Source organism: Megascapheus bottae, unplaced genomic scaffold (assembly GCF_031878675.1).
Source record: "Megascapheus bottae isolate mThoBot1 unplaced genomic scaffold, mThoBot2.hap1 HAP1_SCAFFOLD_196, whole genome shotgun sequence".
NCBI lineage: Eukaryota > Metazoa > Chordata > Mammalia > Rodentia > Geomyidae > Megascapheus > Megascapheus bottae.
In genome coordinates, this window is record NW_028327387.1 from 130,967 (window position 1) to 150,452 (window position 19,486).

The 19,486-nt window shown below is 40.4% G+C and overlaps 1 long non-coding RNA gene across 1 annotated transcript in view; it reads left to right on the forward strand.

The window, feature by feature from the left end:
* Positions 1-18,501, forward strand: part of LOC150040003 (uncharacterized) — a 49,879-nt gene extending 31,378 nt beyond the window's left edge. The window contains exons 3-5 of the long non-coding RNA XR_016534123.1: positions 14,787-14,858; positions 15,562-15,740; positions 18,161-18,501. This is a non-coding gene — a long non-coding RNA (uncharacterized LOC150040003). The remainder of the gene's footprint in view (positions 1-14,786; positions 14,859-15,561; positions 15,741-18,160) is intronic.
* Positions 18,502-19,486: the final 985 nt, after the last annotated feature.

Genomic DNA, 19,486 nt, shown 5'->3' on the forward strand with positions numbered 1-19,486 from the left:
GGGTCAATCATAATCAGTAGAAGTTTTTTTTTGTCTCACAGTTCTGGAGACTGGGAAGTCTGAGATTGAGAGACTGCATCTGGAAGGTGCTTCGTGCTATGTCTAAAAAGACAGCAGGACAAACACCAAGTATGATAGAGAGAAGAAAAAAGCTCAAAGAAATTCACCTTTTTTTGAGAGACTTTTGAGAGTTAGAAAAGCCTACAAACCATAACAAATAATCTATTCTAAACATGGCAGTTGTAGCTGAACATCTTTGATATTTTCTCCAGTTTCTTACTAATTTAAAACACTTTGTAGTCTGTGAGCTGGGAGTTGTAAACCTTAAAAAGGTTGTATTATCAAACATTTAAAACAAATGTAGAAAAATTCATATGTAAAATCTTAATAAAAGACACATAAGAGGTAGAATACTAATTTATAGGAGCTATTTCCAAAAAAGAAATAATCTATAACTAAGTTTCAAACATGATTATGAACATAGATCACCATTTTAAAATATCTCTGGATTGAAAGAATGCCACGGTTTATAAAACTGTATTATTTCTGGTGAGATGATTTTTATGGCTAAGTAAAACAAAAGGTAAGATTTTAAGCAAAAATTTAATATCAATCAAACTGTTTTATATTATTTATTTTTTTCTTTTTTTATTGTAATTAATAAAAGGGTTACATGATATTTGCCAGATAGAAGGTGCATTCATTCTCATACATTAATACCCTTTCACATGTCTTGGTACCCATTACCCTCTCCCCCACCCACCACCCACCCCCTGTCTTGGTTTTACCCCTTGCCTATCAAATTTCAAATAACCAAATACAAATAAATTCGATATATCAGATAACAAAGTGAGATACTGTAACAATATGAGTTACCCAAGGGACAGCAAAGGAGATGAAAGATAACATAGTAGATTAAGGACAACAATCATTCATTATATGGCTTTTGTTTAATTATTATAATATTTATCATCTAAGCAGAAGTGCATCTTGTGTATTGGAAACTGCAGCACCAAATTGTTGAATTATTTCTTAACGCTGCCTCTAACTTCCTTTACATAGCAGCAATAGATTTTGTTTTGATCTTGATTTTTTTAGTGATTCAGTCCATATAGAGAATTAATAATTAATCTGGTCCTAATATCAATAGCCTGTGAAATACTAAATTAACTGACATTCCGGATTCTTAATTACTGTTTTCCAAGTTAGCATTGATCTTTTCATGGTTGGCTATGGTGCACATTAGATATCTATAAGCAGCTCCAACAGCAACTGGGACATTGTAGGGTGCTCAATAATGTTTTATTGTTTTTGGTCGTGGGACCTGAACTCTGGGTCTCGGCATTGGCCCTGAGCTCTTCAGCCCATAGCTACCACCCTACATATTGAGCCACAGCACCACTTCCTGCTCAATGAATTTTTGTTATTATTTTAGGAACCAGAATTGGCCACCACACAATAGAAAAATTATTGCTCGCAAACATCACATTAATATATAAAAGAGAATGGCTATTAATATCTTTGAAATACATTGTGAAAATATGGCAAGAAAATAAAAAGGTAGCTTGTTAATGATAATCACACTGATAAGACTTATTATTCCTTGTATATTCTACATATGTTCATTCAGCAGGTTTCTCATGTTGAGTACAACAGACTACATAAAGGTAAAGCAAAAAGTAATTCTTGTCCTATAGGATTTAGTCTAGAAAGAGAAATAGAAATCTTATTATACAGGTGAAATTTGTTTTTGTAGAGCTCACTGTGAAACCAACAGTAAAAATACCTACTTAGTATGAGGATAACTATGTACATGTTAAGACTTGAAGGAAGAGTATAAGGGTAGGGCAATAATCTCTACCATGAAAGAAGAACCCCATACTTGGAGTTTGCAGTACATACAGAAATCTACATAATAGTTCAAGGTAGCTCTCAGGAACGAGAAACTACCAGAATAAATGAAGCTCATACCACTGAGAAAATCTGAAAAAGTTCTCAGGAAATTTGTGAGACCTACATACATACACAGTTAATTATTTGAAATGTAAATATAATTGAGAATGCTATATTTATTTTTAAATCCGTATTCCCAGTGATCACATAAGTCCTGAGTAGAAAGTATATCAGAAGAAAAATCACAATTGCAAACATGAGAAAGGGTAGTAATGTTTGTGAAGTAATATATCTTCTATCTGGCAAATATAATATAGCCCTTCTATTAATTACAATAAAAATACCTTAAAAAAGAAAATTTACATTTTCCGACAGTATTTGTGGAGCATTATATTTCTGCTTTTGTTAGCTCCAATTTCTACAGGCAGATCTACATATGAACATTCCTGGACAGTCTTCACTTTAAAATGTTGATTCAGTACCCAAGTAATTTTAACTCCCTTAGTCCATAGGCTATGGGAGTGAAATCACAATTTCAACAAGTGCTGGAGGCCTAGGATGTATAGGTATAGGTACCAGAATATACCTAGACAGCTTTATCATATCCATGTTCCTCCATAATGCCTAATATTCTCTATGTGATCCATTCTTGTACTAGAACTATTACTCTTCAAAAACCTCAAGGTGTTCAAGGAAGAACTGAGCTTCTTTCCCAAAAGAAATGCCAGTTCCTTAATAGCAGGGTATATACCTCAGATTATATCTTAACCTTTCACCATTACAATTGTAATTATAATTAACTTTTGTTGAGTTTTTGTTGCAGACCCTGTTAAAAAGAGACTTAAATAAATTAGAGATCTAATTAAACTCGACAGTTCAGTAACTATTTCTTAAATGCTTTCCTCTCCCACATTTTTTTACATTTTAAATATATTTTTGTAATTAATAGAAGGGTTACATTATATTCACCAGATAGAAGGTGAATTACTTCACATACATTGATACCCTTTCTCATGTCTTGTTCCCCATTTCCCTCCCTCCATCCTCGCCACTCATCTTGTTTTCCCCCCTTCCCTATCCTATTTCAAATAACCAAATAAACATATACAATATATCAGATAAAAGGTAAAATACCGTTACAATATGAGGTAACCAACTCTCCCACAATTTTTTTGCCAGTCCTGGGCTTAAGCTCAGGGCCTGAGGACTGTCCCTGGACTTTCTCAAGGCTAGAACTCTACCACTTGAGCCTCAGCACCACTCCTGGCTTTTAAGTATATGGTACCAAGGAATCGAACCCGGGTCTTCATGTATGCTAGTCAAGCACTCTACCGCTACGCCAAACTCCCAGTCCACTCCCACAATTTTTATAGTTAATTTTCAACATAGCATCTAGTGAGTATCACCAATACATTTGTTCACCCTGTGTCCCACCATTTCAGTGCCCCTCTCCCTCCCCCAAATAGATAACATACATACCAGACAAAAGGTACAGAAATCACAAGTGGTGGCAAAGGAGAAAACAGACAAACATCAAAAAGACAAAAGGCAGAAATCAAAAGGCAAACAGCAAAAACCAAAGTCTTATCTCCATCTCTTGTAGTTCATTTCTATAAATCGTATTTCTGTATGATCATATGCACATAGCTATTGAGTTTTTTGATCTAGAATGTGCCTATAATTCTCCAAGTAAAAACATTGGAAAGTAAAAGACAAAAATTCACTAGGATATGATAAAGTATACAGGACTGTGAACACTCACACTGTAAGACCAGAGGAGGATATTATTATTCTTCTCTTCCAAAATCTCACTATATAATAAGCACTGGTATTTCTTGGCATGGTGGCTTTGAAGGCTCCTGGGCATCACCTCATTTCTATATACTTTAAAGCCAAATCAACTCTCATCTCACCTTACCCTCTCTCCTGTATTTCTAAAATAGCTGCACAAATGGGGGTTTAAAGTGTTAAAACTATGACTGGAATTAAGAAAGGGAAACTAATGTGTGTGTCCAGTCTTAGAGATCAAGAACATGCACAAGCATTGACTTGACTCATTTAAATCTTGATGTTTTCAAGCAGTTCCTATGTTGCTCTGAGTGTCTATTAATACCGAGTACCCGCTCTGCCTCACTCAGCCTTCACATTACTACACCATTTCTTTTCCAGTTAGTTTACCAGATCAATATAAAGTTAAAAATGCTGATGGAACTATTTGAAATGGAAGACTAGGAGACTTAAGGGGGATTATGTAGGCTCTCAGAAATGATTTGAAGAGTTAAATCTCTGTTGGCTTTAGAAAGATTTTTAAAATTGACATTCTGGCACATTGCTTCAAGGACATAACAACTTTGAAGTACAACAACCGAAATGATAATGCTAAAAAGAAAATATCTACTCTAGGACAGCAAAAGGCTTAAGGTAATTTGTCCCAGTAATATGTTTTAAAAACTGTACTCTCCATGATTTGGAGATACAAATGAAACTTTATTACAGAATATGGAATTCATTCTTTGCTCTGATGGGAATACTGGCCCTACAAAGAAAAAATACAATATTGTTATAAATTTTAAAAAGTTAAAAGTAATACAATGGCAAGCCCTCAAATCTGTCCACTAAGAATAAAACTATTGATTGTATACTTACTAAATTTAATCTGAAAAGCCTCAGAAATGTTGAATTTCTCTTTTTAGGCCCAGCCTAAAAACACTTTTTCCCTTATTTGGACATTATGTTATTTAAGATGCAGTAATTTAAACAAGAGAAACACAACCCAAATTTACTTTACATAAAGAAGAAAGTTTACAGCTCATGTCCTGGAACGACAGTAGGTTGGGATATGATTTCCCAAAAGGTCAATAATGTCTCACAGTTTTGACAGTTTTCTCATTATCTTGCATTTCTCCTCCTTGTTCTGTTTATTCTTTGGAACCCTCTACTACACCATCCTAACAAGCTTCTAACACCAATACCCTTTGAAATAAAGACAACTGCCTCCCAAAAGTTTGATGAGAGACTCTGGAAGTTAACTTATTGCCTTATTGGGGGCAACAACTCAAACTCAATCATTTTGATCAAATTTTTGGTTCATATTTCTGTACTATTACATCAATGTGTGGTACTAGTTTTAAGGCATGGACCATTACGGATATTGTTTTTTTCTATCTAAACATTTACCCATATCTATAAATTCTAATCTGCTTTGGTTGTTTTTGACAGACACAAATAAAATGACTTTCAAAATTATATTACTACTTGATTTGTAAAATGTACTATATTATCCATCACAAAACAGTACTATATATAATCAACAGTTAACTAAAATATGGCCAGGCACATGCTCATTCCAATAATCCTAGCTACCCAAGACGCTCACATATGAGGACAGGAGCTCAAAGCTAGCACGGGCAGGAAAGCCCAGGAAATTCTTATCTCCAATTTGCCACCAAGAAATCAAAGGCAGAGCTGTTATACAAGTGGCTGAGTATTAACATCAAGTGAAAAATCTAGTGGATAGCAGCCTGACATCAGTTCAAGGCCCAGATACTGGCATACATACACAAAAAGTTAATTAAAATATAATGAATCAATATCAAACCATGTAATCATAATTCAAACTATATTTGCTTCCCTGACTTTTCCAGATATGATGAAGGTTGAATATTCTCCACATAGTCACACTGTTTGAGAGAGCTAATAGGCAAAGCAATATCACTGAAAACTTTTGTGCAAAAGTTTCAAGCCTAATATTAATTTATTTAAAATGTTTGAGAAAGTTTGCATAGAAAATCTAGACAAATTAAAAAAAATATTATTTGGTTTTACCCCACTTTCTCAAAACTCCTTATATTCGATAGCAGAAGAAATGGAACGGTACAGCATTAACTTATGCACATATCAGCTGTTTCTATCTTAACTAGGAAGCACTGTTTCATCTCTTATCAGACACAAAATGGATTGAAAGTTAATTGGAAAAGTATTTCAGAAGAAAAGTGGTAGAGAAAGGTCTAATAGGTTTTTGAAGATGTAAAGATTCATATTTTTATGTTGGAAAGGATACCAAACCAGAGAAAAGTTTCTAGTTAAGAACACAGTGAATATTTTTAATGTATGAAAAACCTAGCTACAATACAGCAAAATAATAATAGTAATAATAATAATAATAAATCTACAGTTCCACTATACCTAGAAGGTCATGAAATATTTGTGATAAGCTTGAACAACCACTTTTTCATGAACTTAATAATTTTTTCTTTTCTTTTCTTTTTTGGTTAGTCTTGGGTCTTGAACTCTGGGCCTGGGCGCTGTCCCTGAGCTCTTCACCAAATAAAGGTTATACCCTTTATTTTAAAAGCTATACCTTTTCAAATTAACATTAAAACTTATACCACTTCTGCTTTTCTGGTGGTTAATTGGAGATAAGAGTCTTACAGACTTTCATGCCCAGGCTGGCTTTGAACTACAATACTCAGACCTCAGTCTTCTGAGTGGCTAGGATTACAGGTGTGGGTCACTAGCTCCTAGCTTAATCTTTTTTGCTAAGTACTCACTTTGTTTTCAGATGAGGGACTGCTTTCCCAAGAGCCCTCTTTGTCTATTGATATCACCTCAAAAACCTTCTTCTTTTCAGTCACCATCTGTGGCTGCCTGCCTAGATATTATATATTCTTCCTGACCCCTGGAACTTGATCTGCATATATTATCATTGTGCATATAGTAGTTGTGTAGTTCTTTTTTTGCCAGTCATGGGCTTGACCTCAGGGCCTGGGCACTGTCCTTGGACTTTCTCAAGGCTCAGCACTCTACCACTTGAGCCTCAGCACCACTTCCAGCATTTTTCTATGTATGTGGTACCAAGGAATTGAACCCTGGTCTTCATGCATGCTAGGCAAGCACTCTGCCACTAGACTGTTGCCATTATTATTTGAATGGTGTTGGGTGTGTCTGGTGTTTACAGAGGAAATGGGTGTAGGAATCTGAGTGGATCAGGTCAAGAAATTTTCCTTTTGTGTGGTGAGTACTATGGAATTAGCGTCAAGCATTGACCAGCAACTGACCTTTCTCATGGGACCTGGAACAGAATTTCCTCTGCTGTGATGGACTCCATACTGACAGACATAGCCACACCCTAGACTTCAAGAGTTTAGGTGACCTATCACCAGCTTTGATCAATTTTGTGAAAGACAGGCTGTTCACCCTGGCATTTGCAGACAATTACCAAATATAGTGATACTCATGGAGACATTTAGCTTGTCGACTGCTTCACAGATAGGTTTTTCTGCTCATAAGTATTTCACTGTACAGCTGTCATTAAGACCTAAATGCTCAGGCTTACAGAATACACATTATTCTCACTTATTTTATTGTGTCAAAGTGGTTATGTGGTGCTTCTGTATTTCCTGAATAAATATCAGTTTTAAAGTATAGCCGTCTTTCAAAAAATGTTTTTGTTTTTAAGCTCACACCTGTAATAGTAGCTACTCAGGAGGCTTAGGTCTTGAGGATCATGGTTCAAAGCCAGCCCAGGCAGAAAAGTCCGCATGAGACTCTTCTCTCCAATTAACCACTCAAAAACCAGTAGTGGAGCTGTACCTCAAAATGGTAGAAAAGAGAGCTCAGGGACACCCACCATCTAGGTTTTGAGTTCACACCCCATGACTGACTTAAAAAAAAAGTTTAATTTTGCTGATATTCCCAGAATTAATTCTATTTTGACCTTTTGGGACAGTGGGCTGGTGGGCTGGAGGACTTTCAGTCTCTCTGGATCTCAACACTATGATTATGGATGCAGGAAGGCGTCTCTAGGGATTATGGGTAAAACCTATACTCAATAAACACCTAGGTCCTGTAATAACTCTGTAGGTTCCTATCCTTACTGTGCAAAGTCATCATAAACATGGCAACTTATGACAGTATACAAACAATAATAGAACTCAAGAAAACAGCACTGTTTTCTAGTACCTTTTCTCTAAAAAAAAAAAAAAAAAGGTGGGGCAGTGGCAGTGGCTCAAGTCTATAATTCTAGCTACCTGGGAGCCAGAGATTGGAAGATCAAGATTCAAGGCTAGTCTAGTTCAAAAAATAAATAAATAAATAGTTTCTGAGATTCCATCTCAACAGTGGTACACCCTGGGGAAGCATAACGAAAAGGATTGCAGTCCAGGCTGGCCCAGGCATAAAGCAAAATCCTATCTGGAACATAATCAAACCAGCAAGTGGTCGGCAGCGTGATTCAAGAGATAGAGCACCTGTCTTTGCAAGCTCAGAATCCTGAGTTCAAATCCTAGCATTGCAAACTAAAAAGCAAAAACAAGAGCAAAAGCGTGTGTCCATGCCTGGCGTGCCATTCACTGGCAGCAGAAACTCAGAAGGAGGCGGGAGTTGTAAGACAGGATAGGAACATTTAGTTTAATTGCCTGGGGAGGGTCAGAAACAACTCTTTGTTCAGCCCCACCAAGCTAATTAGTTGAAAAAACAACATTCTCAGCCCATAAACAAGAGTCTTTTTTTTTCTATAAGCAATTAGGAATGACCCTAATCTTATTCACTTAAACATACATCCCACAGCAAAGCTGGAAAGACACCAAAGCATTGGAAAGACACCAAAGTTGAGGCTGCACAACTGCCTTTGTGAATCCTCAAAGCTTCCCAATGAAAGATCAACTGCCCTTCCTTCGAAGATTTTCTTCTTTGCTTTCTCCTGAGCATAAATTTCCAGATGTGCAGCAGGTGACAGCAGGAAGCCAGAGTTCTAACCCATCATACTAACCCAGCCCTTCCCCTGCCCAACCTCACACCTCACACATTGCTCCCTACTGGACAGTTTGCATTGTCTCTGCCTTCTGCCAGCCTGGAAATACTGTGAGGCCCAGTGAAGAGCCATCACCTGCCATCTGAGTACTCTACTGCTTTACACAGGGAAAGGATGAAGCAAACTATTGTTGAATAAACCAATGGAGGATGGATGGATGGATGGATGGATGGATGGATATGAAAGGAAGGAAGATAGATGGATGATGGATAGAAGGATAGGGAATGGATAGGATAGATGATGGGTGGAAAGGTTAAAGAGAGGAAGAAAGGAAAAAGGAGGAAAGAGGAGGACGGGAGTTTCTTTAATAGGGAATAAAGAGATCATTTGTTAGTATAAAGATTTGCAAATGATCACAGCAAATAACACTTCAAATGGGAGAGAGGGGAGAAGAGGAAGAGGGGGGGGAGAGGGAGAGAGGAGGGGTGAGGCTGGTGCTCCAAGGTTGAGGGGTAACTTAAAAAAAATAATCCAACTAACTGAAAGAATGACTGGTGCAGCCAGGAGCAGAATTCAAATTTTGGAGCTCTATTCTCCCAGCTGGGCACTTAAGAGTTTGGCTCGTGTGGTGGTGGCAGTTCACGGAGAGTTCAAATCCCCTCACAGACACGTGTGGGTGAATAAGTGGCATAGTCTTTCTTTCTTCCAAGTGCTTGATAGAAGCTTCCAGATGTATGGGGGTGTGCATAAGAGAGCCTCGAGTGCTCCACTCTCGATGGAGTCTATAAATATGCATGTTGGGTATCATGAATCATTTAGAGCTGGCTTGGTTGCTTTTCTTTTCTTTCTTTCTTTCTTTCTTTCTTTCTTTCTTTCTTTCTTTCTTTCTTTCTTTCTTTCTTTCCCTTCCTTCCTTCCTTCCTTCCTTCCTTCCTTCCTTCCTTCCTTCCTTCCTTCCTTCCTGGCTATCTAACTTTATTCTTGAAACTTCTTGTTAAGTTTGAAAGGACACCAAGGCGGAGAGAAATGTAGTTACCAGCGAGCTTGAGGCTTAGGGGTGAACACTTGGGCTCTTTCACCACTTTCAGAATTTGTTATCTCCGCTTATTTCGCTTTGGACTTTGAGTTTACTTCCCCTCGTGGGGGCTCTGTCTCCACGTCAGAACAAAGGGATACTAAGTCCACGCAGTGTGTGGATATAAAACACTAGTACAGCAGACAGAAGGAGCACGCTGGCCTCCTTCCTTTCCTCGTATGACTCTAGTCCACAGCCAAATCTAACTACATCATACGACAGCCAGGCCTCAAAGGTTAGCAATTACCAGTCAATAAATATTGCTCAAATAGAAAGTAATGGAGGAAGCTGCTTCTGACAGGGTCTCAGCCAAGCTATGCTACAGTAAGAAAACACTAAGTCTGTTGTTTTCATATCCTATGCTCTCCCTTCTTCCTCCCTTTTTTTCTCTCTCTCCTTCCCTCCTTTCTTCCCTCCCCCTCCCTCCCTCCTCCTCCTCTCCTTTTCCCTCTCCCTCTCTTCTGGTGTAAGACTTGAACCCAGAACTTCACATATGCTAGCCAAACATGGGACTACTTGTGTCACACCCCATCCCTAGATACTGATTGTTTTATTTTTGTGTTTTTGGAGACAGAGTCCCTCTACTACCTTTATCTGAGTTGGCCTTGGTCTTGTGATTCTCTCAAGTAGCTGGAATGACAGATTTGTGGTACTATACCTGGCTATCATAAATAACCTCTTCCATCCTCATACTTTGTGTTTGCCTGGATAGCTTTGTCACCCCCCTCCAGTCCACCCCCAGGGTGTTGTTCTAGAAACTGCCATCATAGAAAAAAAAAACATTAACCTACCATCGATGGTCCACAGGTAAACACCTGACCCAATCAGAGTCCTCCTCTGAGATCGGGATACTGGGAACTTGTATTGATTGTATTGGTTTGCCAGATCAGCTTGAGACCTGCTGATATCTGTGTCTACTTTCACATGGACACATAGATATCATATGATATTCTCCCACAGAGGAGTGGAGAATGCCAGTCTAAGTGAAGAGATTGGGTAGGAAAAGGCGATTCAAAGATAAGACGAATTGATAGAAGAGGTGGGCGTGGAAATGTGGAAAAGTCCCAGTTTCCACTCAGACACATGACCTGCTCACGTGCCTTCCACGAATCACCCCAGTATTCTGATTTCCTGAAACTCACCATGTTTCTGTCACAACCAAGAGTCAAGGTCTGCCAACTTTAACGTTTTGGTTAAGTTCAAAATAATTTCAAATTACTCTTTTATTTCAGATCATTTCCATGTGAATTCTTGCCCACTAAGAAAACAGGAAGAATGGTTTTCTAGAACCATCCACTCACCCCCACCCACCTACCTACAGAGTATACCTCACTCAGACCAGTGCCCCAGCTAAGGACTGGAAGCTACTCTGTCTACATTCTAACAGCTGGCTCCTAGTGCCTCTCCTGAAGGAATGGCTTCTACCTGTCACTGCATGTGGGCTGGTTCAGTTTGGAATTGGAGTGGGGGAGAGTGAGGGATAGTTTAGAACCAGAGCGGAAGATCTCCTTTCAAGCAACTGACCTCACTCAATGAGAACAAGGAGAGCCAGCAAGGTCAGTATGTGAACTTGGCCTATATCCAAGGAACATATACAGTCTCCACTCAAACCTTTCTGTCTGGAATATAATAGGCCCTGAGAGACAGCCTATGAGCCAGTGAACCTGACCCCAACAGCCATCCTTCACTTTTCTCACCTCCAACACCCTCCCCCGCAAACTTCTTCCCTCTCCATTAAGTGTCCCTGGCCCTAAAGCTGTCACACCTTCCCAGGAAAGGAATCATTTCTAGTTTCATGTTGCATAATATGAAGCAAGGATTTGAGGACAATGGTTTCAAATCTAATTATGGTACTACATGGACCACCTGTCTGACCTCGGCTTTCAAGATCAATACAGATGTTTTGTCTGTTTCCATCATCTGGGTAGTTTTCAAACCAAAGTTAAGTTTACTCCCAGGTTCAGTGCTGAGTCTTTCTAGAAGAGAGCCCTTCCATATAGAAAGGGCACACTACCATCTAATGGGGCATCTTGGCCTTCAAAACTTTCTGGTAGGATCCATGTTCCCAGCCACCCCCTCTCCTCCCCCCCCCCACAGATGGGCACTAAAAATATTTGTAGGGTGAATTAAAGGGAACGAAGGTAGTTAGAAATTTTGTTAGTGTAAACTGGGTACCAGTGGCTCATGCCTGTAACACTGGCAACTCAGGAGGCTGAGATCTGAGGATCTGAGGTTCAAAGTCAGCCCAGGCAGGAAAATTTATGAAACTCTCATGTCTAATTAATACTGTGGCTTAACCAGAGAGTTCTAAGCATCAATCAACCAATCATTCAGTCAGTCAATCTAAGGGTCAGCACCCAGGTTCTGAGTTCAACACTCAGTTCTGGCATGTGTGTGAGCATACTTTTGTGTGTGTGCGCGTGTGTTTATGCATGTGTACACACACACGCACACACACATAATCTTAACAGAGCATACATTTTTTTTAAAACCAGGTTCAGAAAAGTTGGATGTCTTGCTCAACATCACACAGCTCATGTGGCAAGATTGGAACTCTAGGTAATCAGTGGTTGATCACCTATTACTGGTGTCCTGCTTGACATGGAGGCTAATAATGCTAACATTCATTAACTCTACCAAGAATCTCATAATTTAAAAGAAGACCAAGGGATGAGTACATTTGTATAATGGTTACTACTGATTGCCATTATTGACTGAGTTTCGTGCCTGTAACCCCATCCTCCCATGCATATACATTCTCATGTAATCCGTCTTAGAATGGTATGAGAGGACAGATGATACTTTACAAGTAGGGAAACTGAGGCACAGAAAGTTCAGTTGTTTCGCCTGGGTCACCACACAAGTCCACAGCCACTCAGTAGCTGGACCAAGGTAGACCCCAGAGACCTGTGCTCTTTGCCTTGAGCATTGACATCCCCAGGCATAAGATGGGAAGCATGATCTTCAAGAATCATTTTTTTGCCAGTCCTGGGCCTTGAACTCAGGGCCTGAGCACTGTCCTTGGGCTTTCTCAAGGCTAGAGCTCTACCACTTGAGCTACAGCACCATTTCTGGCTTTTTTCTATGTATGTGGTACAGAGGAATTGAACCCAGGTCCTTGTGCATGCTAGGCAAGCACTCTACCACTAGAGCACTCCTGGCCCAAGAACCATTTTTTTAAGGCAGGCTGTACATCCAGTGTCCTGCATGGACTGCCAGGAGATGCAGCAAACCCAATGGACTTGATGAGACTCAACCTCAAACCTACCAAGTGCCCATGCCATGTGGTGGACACACAGAGGGCAGGTCAAAGAGGGAAACAAAGAGACCTATGCCAGCGTGAACTGGGTGGAAGCCACAGGAAGACCACAACGGCACAATGACAGAAGTAACTCCCATTACTCTGCTGAGACTCTGGGCATTCATCACAGCAGAGCAAGAAATGGGGTGCCCAGGACCTAGAAAAGACCCAGGACCCTAGCAGCAGACAGCGTTGGAGCCTTTCACCTGGAAGGTCTTTGGAGCCATTTGGATTCCTTTTCCAATGATCTTCCTGGTGTGATAATACACATTCTCATTCACACATTGCCTTGTGGATCCTTCTTGATGTTCTTCCCTTACGTGGAATGCCAGAAAACATACTGACCACCACAGGACAGGGTGGCCCAATGGCATTGTCTAGCATACACAATGCCCTGGGTTCAATTCCTTAGTACACAGAAAAAGCCAGAAGTGGTGTTGTGGCTCAAGTGGTAGAGAGCTAGCTTTGAGAAAGCTCAAGGACAGTGCCCAGGCTCTGAGTTTAAGCGCCAGGACTGGCAAAAAAAAGGAAAAAACAACTGACCACATAGAAGGTACTTAACAAGTGTCTACTGGTTGGCCAAAGGACTGCCCACCCAGGCCTACCTGGCACTGGTCATTTTAGAGCTGTCTAAGGAATCGATTTTATTTCAAACAGGTTGTAAGATACTATTTTCTTTTCTTTTCCTTTTTACTCTTCCTTGACAATGAAGTGCCTTTGAAAGTTCCTAAGTGATAGATATTATCCTACAATCAAATGTTACCCTGCTGTTTGATATCTATTCAAATCCAGTCTGGGCTAACTCTCATGTGCCAGATGCTTGGGTTGAACTAAGTTTGCTGAATCTTCAAAACAACCCTGAAAAGGGGGGGGGGGAAGAGAAGTGGCAGGGGAGGGGGAGGAAGGGGGAAATTCTATCGTCTGTTTTCCTAGATAAGGGAACTGAGGCACGTGCGTGAGTTTATTTGTTCACAACATGGTGGACCTGAACTTGAGCACATAAGTGAGTTCACCAGCTCATAAATGGCTGGGTAAAGGTTTCACCTCTGTTCTCTTTGCCCCAGAGCCCTGGCTCTGTCACCTCCATAGAAGCTCCTGGAAATGTCTTGGTGATAAACATCCAGATGACCATGGCTGTGATAACTTTGTACTGGCCAACACCTATCACCTTGCTCTATCCTATGTAGGTGTCCACCTCATCACTTAAAAGAACAACTTCATTTGCTCAGCAGAGCCTCTGTGAAGCAAAGTTCTTTTTTTTTATCCTGAGGAAGAAGCCGAGACTAACAAGGTGGAGACTTGATCTCCACAGGGATGGGAGTTCAAGTCACAACCAGTGGCCTCTAGATCAGATGCCATCTACCTGGTTGGGAGTGGAGGCTCCAATCTCAGCGCACCACTCTCAGCTCAACCCATCCCATCCCTCCTCCACCCAGAAAGAACAAAAGGAAACCTTCCCTGGAAGCACCAAGCAAAGATGTCAGCATCCTGTGTCGCCATAGCAACCAGCCCTCCTCCATCTCCTCAGGAGGAGGGGGGGGGAAGCAAAAGTCAAACTGAGCCTCCTGTGGAACATTCTGTGGGTAAACACCAGGACCAGTGTGTTTGGGCCTCTGTTTTCTCACGTCAATAGGGTGAATCATTCTTGGAACAGGGGCTGGGAAGCTGACCAGGTTCCTAAGTAGATAAGGTTAATGGTGCTCTTCCAGAGATGGCGGGGTCACTTTGAAAATTAATCCTGTTTTATTTTATTTTCTTTCCTCTAGAATGTGGGCTTATACATGAGCAGATTCAAAATCAGAGAAGAGAAGCCAACAGCAGTTCCTGGCAAGGGATCTGTAAGCATTACCACATCCCCTTTTAGGCTGACATCATCTTATTGCCCATCTCTTGGCAAGGTCTTGTCAACTTGAAGATTGGCAGATAGGAGAAAGAACACAGCAAGAAACCAAGGGATGTGAAAGCTTGGTGCCACTGTGTTCACAATGTCTAACCTGAGTCCTGGTGGAGGCCTTGCTCATTCCTAGTCTAGTTACAGACTGCAGCTATGAGCAATGATTTGGTTTGGGGCTCGGGGGTTGTTGGGGGGAGTGCTTTTGTTGCCAATATTTGATCTTGGTAGGAGAGGACGTGGAAGCTGAGGTTAGAAAGACAAGAAGCAGTAAGCTATAGGACCATGTAGAAAGAACATCTCAGACCAAAGTCATAAGCAGGTTCCAGGGTAATAACTACTCTCTCTGGATGGAAGTGGGTAGTGGGCTCTATAAGAGAAGTGTGGGGGTGGGGGGTATGGATAGGACATGGAAACTGTGGTGGAGGGGGGAGTGAACTAGGAATGTGATGGAAGTTTTATGCTAAATATTGTGTGAAGTCATTGGCAAATTCTAAGGCAAAGCAAAGGGAAGGGGCTATGTTATTCTCAGAGCCTGGCCTATATAACCAGTACTCAAACATGGGATGAATGAGCTGAGATAATGCACAGAAGTGTTTTTCAAGCAGTGAAGTATTGCAGAAAATTTTGAGATCACAAAACTATTGCAGACTTCTAGGTAGCAAGGAGGGAAAGCGAGAAGCATCTGATTCGTAGAACACCCCATCCCTGTGAAAATCACTCCGAGCCACATCAAGATGCAAAGCTGGCAAGAGCCCCACCCACACAGACTTCTGAAGAAATCACCAGCAAGGAATTCTTTCTTGTCCACCAGAGACAGAACAGGAAGGTGAAGAAGGGCAGGGCAGGGGGGTGGAGAGGGAAAGCCCTGAGAGCTGAGATCTGTGTGGCTCTGGTGTGGAGGAAGTAGGTTCTAATGAAGTACTGACTTCCCCACTGACCTCTTCTCCACAATGCAGCTGCTTTATTAGAGCCACTTGGTGGCTGGGATAGCCAGAGTTGTGACTGAAGAAGGAATGAACAGTGGGACCTTGTTGCAAAGAAGATGTGAGCTGGAAAGTGGGGGGAAGGGTAGTTCAGGATACAGGGTGTGCCACACACACACACACGCACGCACACACACACACACACACAGAGCAGCAGTTTGGAGCAGTAGAAATTTTGTCCTTTGGCTCATGTTGAATGTGCTGTTTGGAAATGCCATGCTAAGGAATCCATGGTTGTAACAAATTCATGGATACATTTTCACTTTCATGTCAGGGAGACAAAGAGCTGGACTCTGCCCACCCTTAGCTATAGCCGGCAGGTTTCAGCACTCTGGACAGCAGCCAGGCGGGTTCATCAGCCCTCCCTTAGGTGGTGATGAAGATTCACCAAGACTCCCAGGCTCAATGGGGAAAGCCAGGAAAACCCACCCATAGTGTCAATTGGCAAACATCAAGCCTTGCCTGACCCTGTTTCCATTTCCAAGAGAATTAAAGAGGAATTAAAATCCAACAATCTGGGATATAGGAAAATAATTTCTTACCGTACTTGAAATGTGCCGTTGCACTAAAATTACATGGAAAGTGCACATATTTTCAAAAGATTTATGATGAGAAAGAGGAGGAAAAACTCTAAAAAGCAGTTGGTAGGCTGTCAATAAAACTCAAAGAAACATGAACTTGTTGAGAAGTGGTTAAATAAATGGAACTACCTTCATATGGTAGAATACTATGCAGTCATTAAAACTGTTTCCAAAAACTCAACAATGACCTGGAGAAACACTTCAAGTACCAATTTTGAAAATGAGGGCTTTTTAAAAACAATATATAATGCAGAATCTCAATCTATGCATGAATGTTCACAATAGCTTAATTCCTTCCTTTCTTCTCTCTTTCCTTCCCTTTCCTCTTCTCCCCTTTCTCCACCATCCCTCTTCACCTCCCTTCTCCCCTCTCTCCTCCTCCCTTCAGCCCCTCCCATTTTCTCTAGGGTTTGAACTCAGGGCCTTTCAATATGCTAGGCAAATGGCATACTACTTGAACCATGCCCTTTTTTTGTTGTTGTTTTTAAGATAAGGGCTCACTTTTTTTTGCCATCTTTCTATCTATACTTCCCAGGTTGACAAATGTGTACCACCATTACTATCTTTGTCAAGACGATGTCTTAAACTTCCTGCAGGGCCAGCATTGAACTATATATAATCTTCCCAACCGATGCCTATTGAGTAGCTAGATAGTGGGCAGCAGACCCTACACTAGACTATCAGCTTTGTACATGCTGTATGATTCTGTTTATATACCTTTTTGAAAATTATAGTTACATATGCACTTATGGGGTACAAAATGGTATGAGCGTTGGATGACTAAGTCAAGCTAATTAATAGAGGAGTTGTCTCAAAAGTGTTCAGGGAGTTTTTGTGAGAGCATTTGCAAATGTACTCTCAGTGATCTGGAAATGTACCTATGCTCAAGTATTAGCTATTTCACCAGGTTCTGTAACAGATCTCCAAAATGAATAATAAATAATTCATGCTTACTCCTTCTGTCTAACCAAGGCTTTATGCCTTATGATTGGCCAATGGCAAGACTAAAGAGAAGCAAATTGGAGTGTTCCAGAGCCTGCAGATGGAGTAGAGGTTGTGAGGACTGGGGCAACACCAGGGTGTTGATTTCTGTATTTGGGTTTTGTCTGGCCCATGCCTGTATGTGTCAGATAAAACTACAGATAATCTCTCTCTCTCTCTCTCTCTCTCTCTCTCTCTCTCTCTCTCTCTCTCTCTCTCTCTCTCTCTCTCTCTCTCACACACACACACACACACACACACACACACACACACACACACACTTCCATGCACCAAGGAGCTCATGCTAAATGATGGTCAATGCTCAATCAATCAAATCTGTGACCAGGGAAACCTTATTTTACACAACCAATGTAAATTTCTTGGTGTTGAGGTTGTGTCAAGGTTATATTCAATGGCACAGTGAAAAAACTGAGCCAAGGGCACGAGAGACGTCTTTTTTTTTCTTTTTTTCAAACTTCTTACAAGCCTATAATTGTTTCAAAGTTAAAAGTTAAGGGTAGCAGTACATGCTAAAGACACCTCAGTTTTGCTTTAAAAGATTAAAGAAAAAGAAATGCAAATTTTAGCTGAAAGGAAACATTTCATTATATTAACTGTGATGGGGATTTTTTTGAGAGTTAATGGAATAATGGTCATTTACATATTCTTTCTTACCCATATTTTCTTTTCTAATTTTCTAGGGTAAATATATATCACTGTGGGAATCCCAGAGGGATTGAGGAATATTTGATGGAGGAAAATAAATACATGCCAGGCAATAAAAACATATAACTATTATTTGTTTAAAAAGAGACTGACTAAAAATGTATAAAAGGCAGAGAAGAAAAAACACTGGAAATACAAAAATTTAAGAGCAAAATGGAATTATCCGTTAAACACAATGGGAAACCATGGGGTCTAAAACCAATGCTGTGCAGGACCAATGCAAAAACCTTGCTCAGAAGACAGTCAAAGAACAATGACACAAAATCATCATCAATAAAACAGAAGATGTGGGGAACCAAATTTAGAGATTCAGCATGCCGCCAACTGGTGTTTCTAAAAAGCAACCCTTTAAAAAAAATAGGACAAAATCAGAGAGATAAAATGGAAAAATACCTTCCACATTTCTGGATGACCCAAATTCATCATTTGAATAGAGACCATGAATGCCACTCGTTAGAAATAATCCCATAACTGTTCTAGAATTTCAAGGGCAAATTCAAAAGTTTGTTCCACATAGCTGGGTGTAGCAAGCTACAACAAGACAGCACACAACAAGATGGCTTACCTAGAAAGACTAAAATGCCACACTGGGCTCACACTTTTCTCCTACAGCATTAAGTTTGAGGAGGGAGGGTTTATTTTTCTTCTCACCCACTGCATTTCTAAGTGGCTCATGACAACCACCTCGACCCAGCCACCTCGATAACCAGCAGTAAAATTTATTAAATAACACCACTGCTCATTACTGATTAAATCAGCACAAAACCCACTTGCCTCAGTATAACTTTATAATATCTCCAAACAGTGGCTATCAGCATAGGAATAGATGGTCTTAGCCCCTGTTATCATGCACAGTATGGCTATTTTGCTCAACTTGAAGGGTTCTGCTAAATAAGGGACTAAGAAGAAAATGACCCTTGCTTCTCTGAGATGTAACTGCCTCCTTAGAGAGCAAAGGAAGATTGGAAATCCTAAGTATATTCCAAAAGTGAGAAGTTACAAAACCACTGGGGCGACATGTGTCTATGCATTTGAAAGGGAATGATTAGGACACCTAAAAAAAAAATTCTTTCACGGGAGCAGTAACAACATTGAAACAAAAACATCCACAAGTGAATGGGCAACACACACACAGGGTTCACACTTGCTATGTGAAAGCATTGCACTTGAGTCAGGCCACCAGCCCTTTTTGCATGGGTTATCTTTGAAGATAAAGGCCTGCTTTCTGCCTTGTAGCAGCCTGGACTGTGATCTTTCTATCTGTGCTTCCCCTGTGGCCAGGATAATTGGCATGTACCATT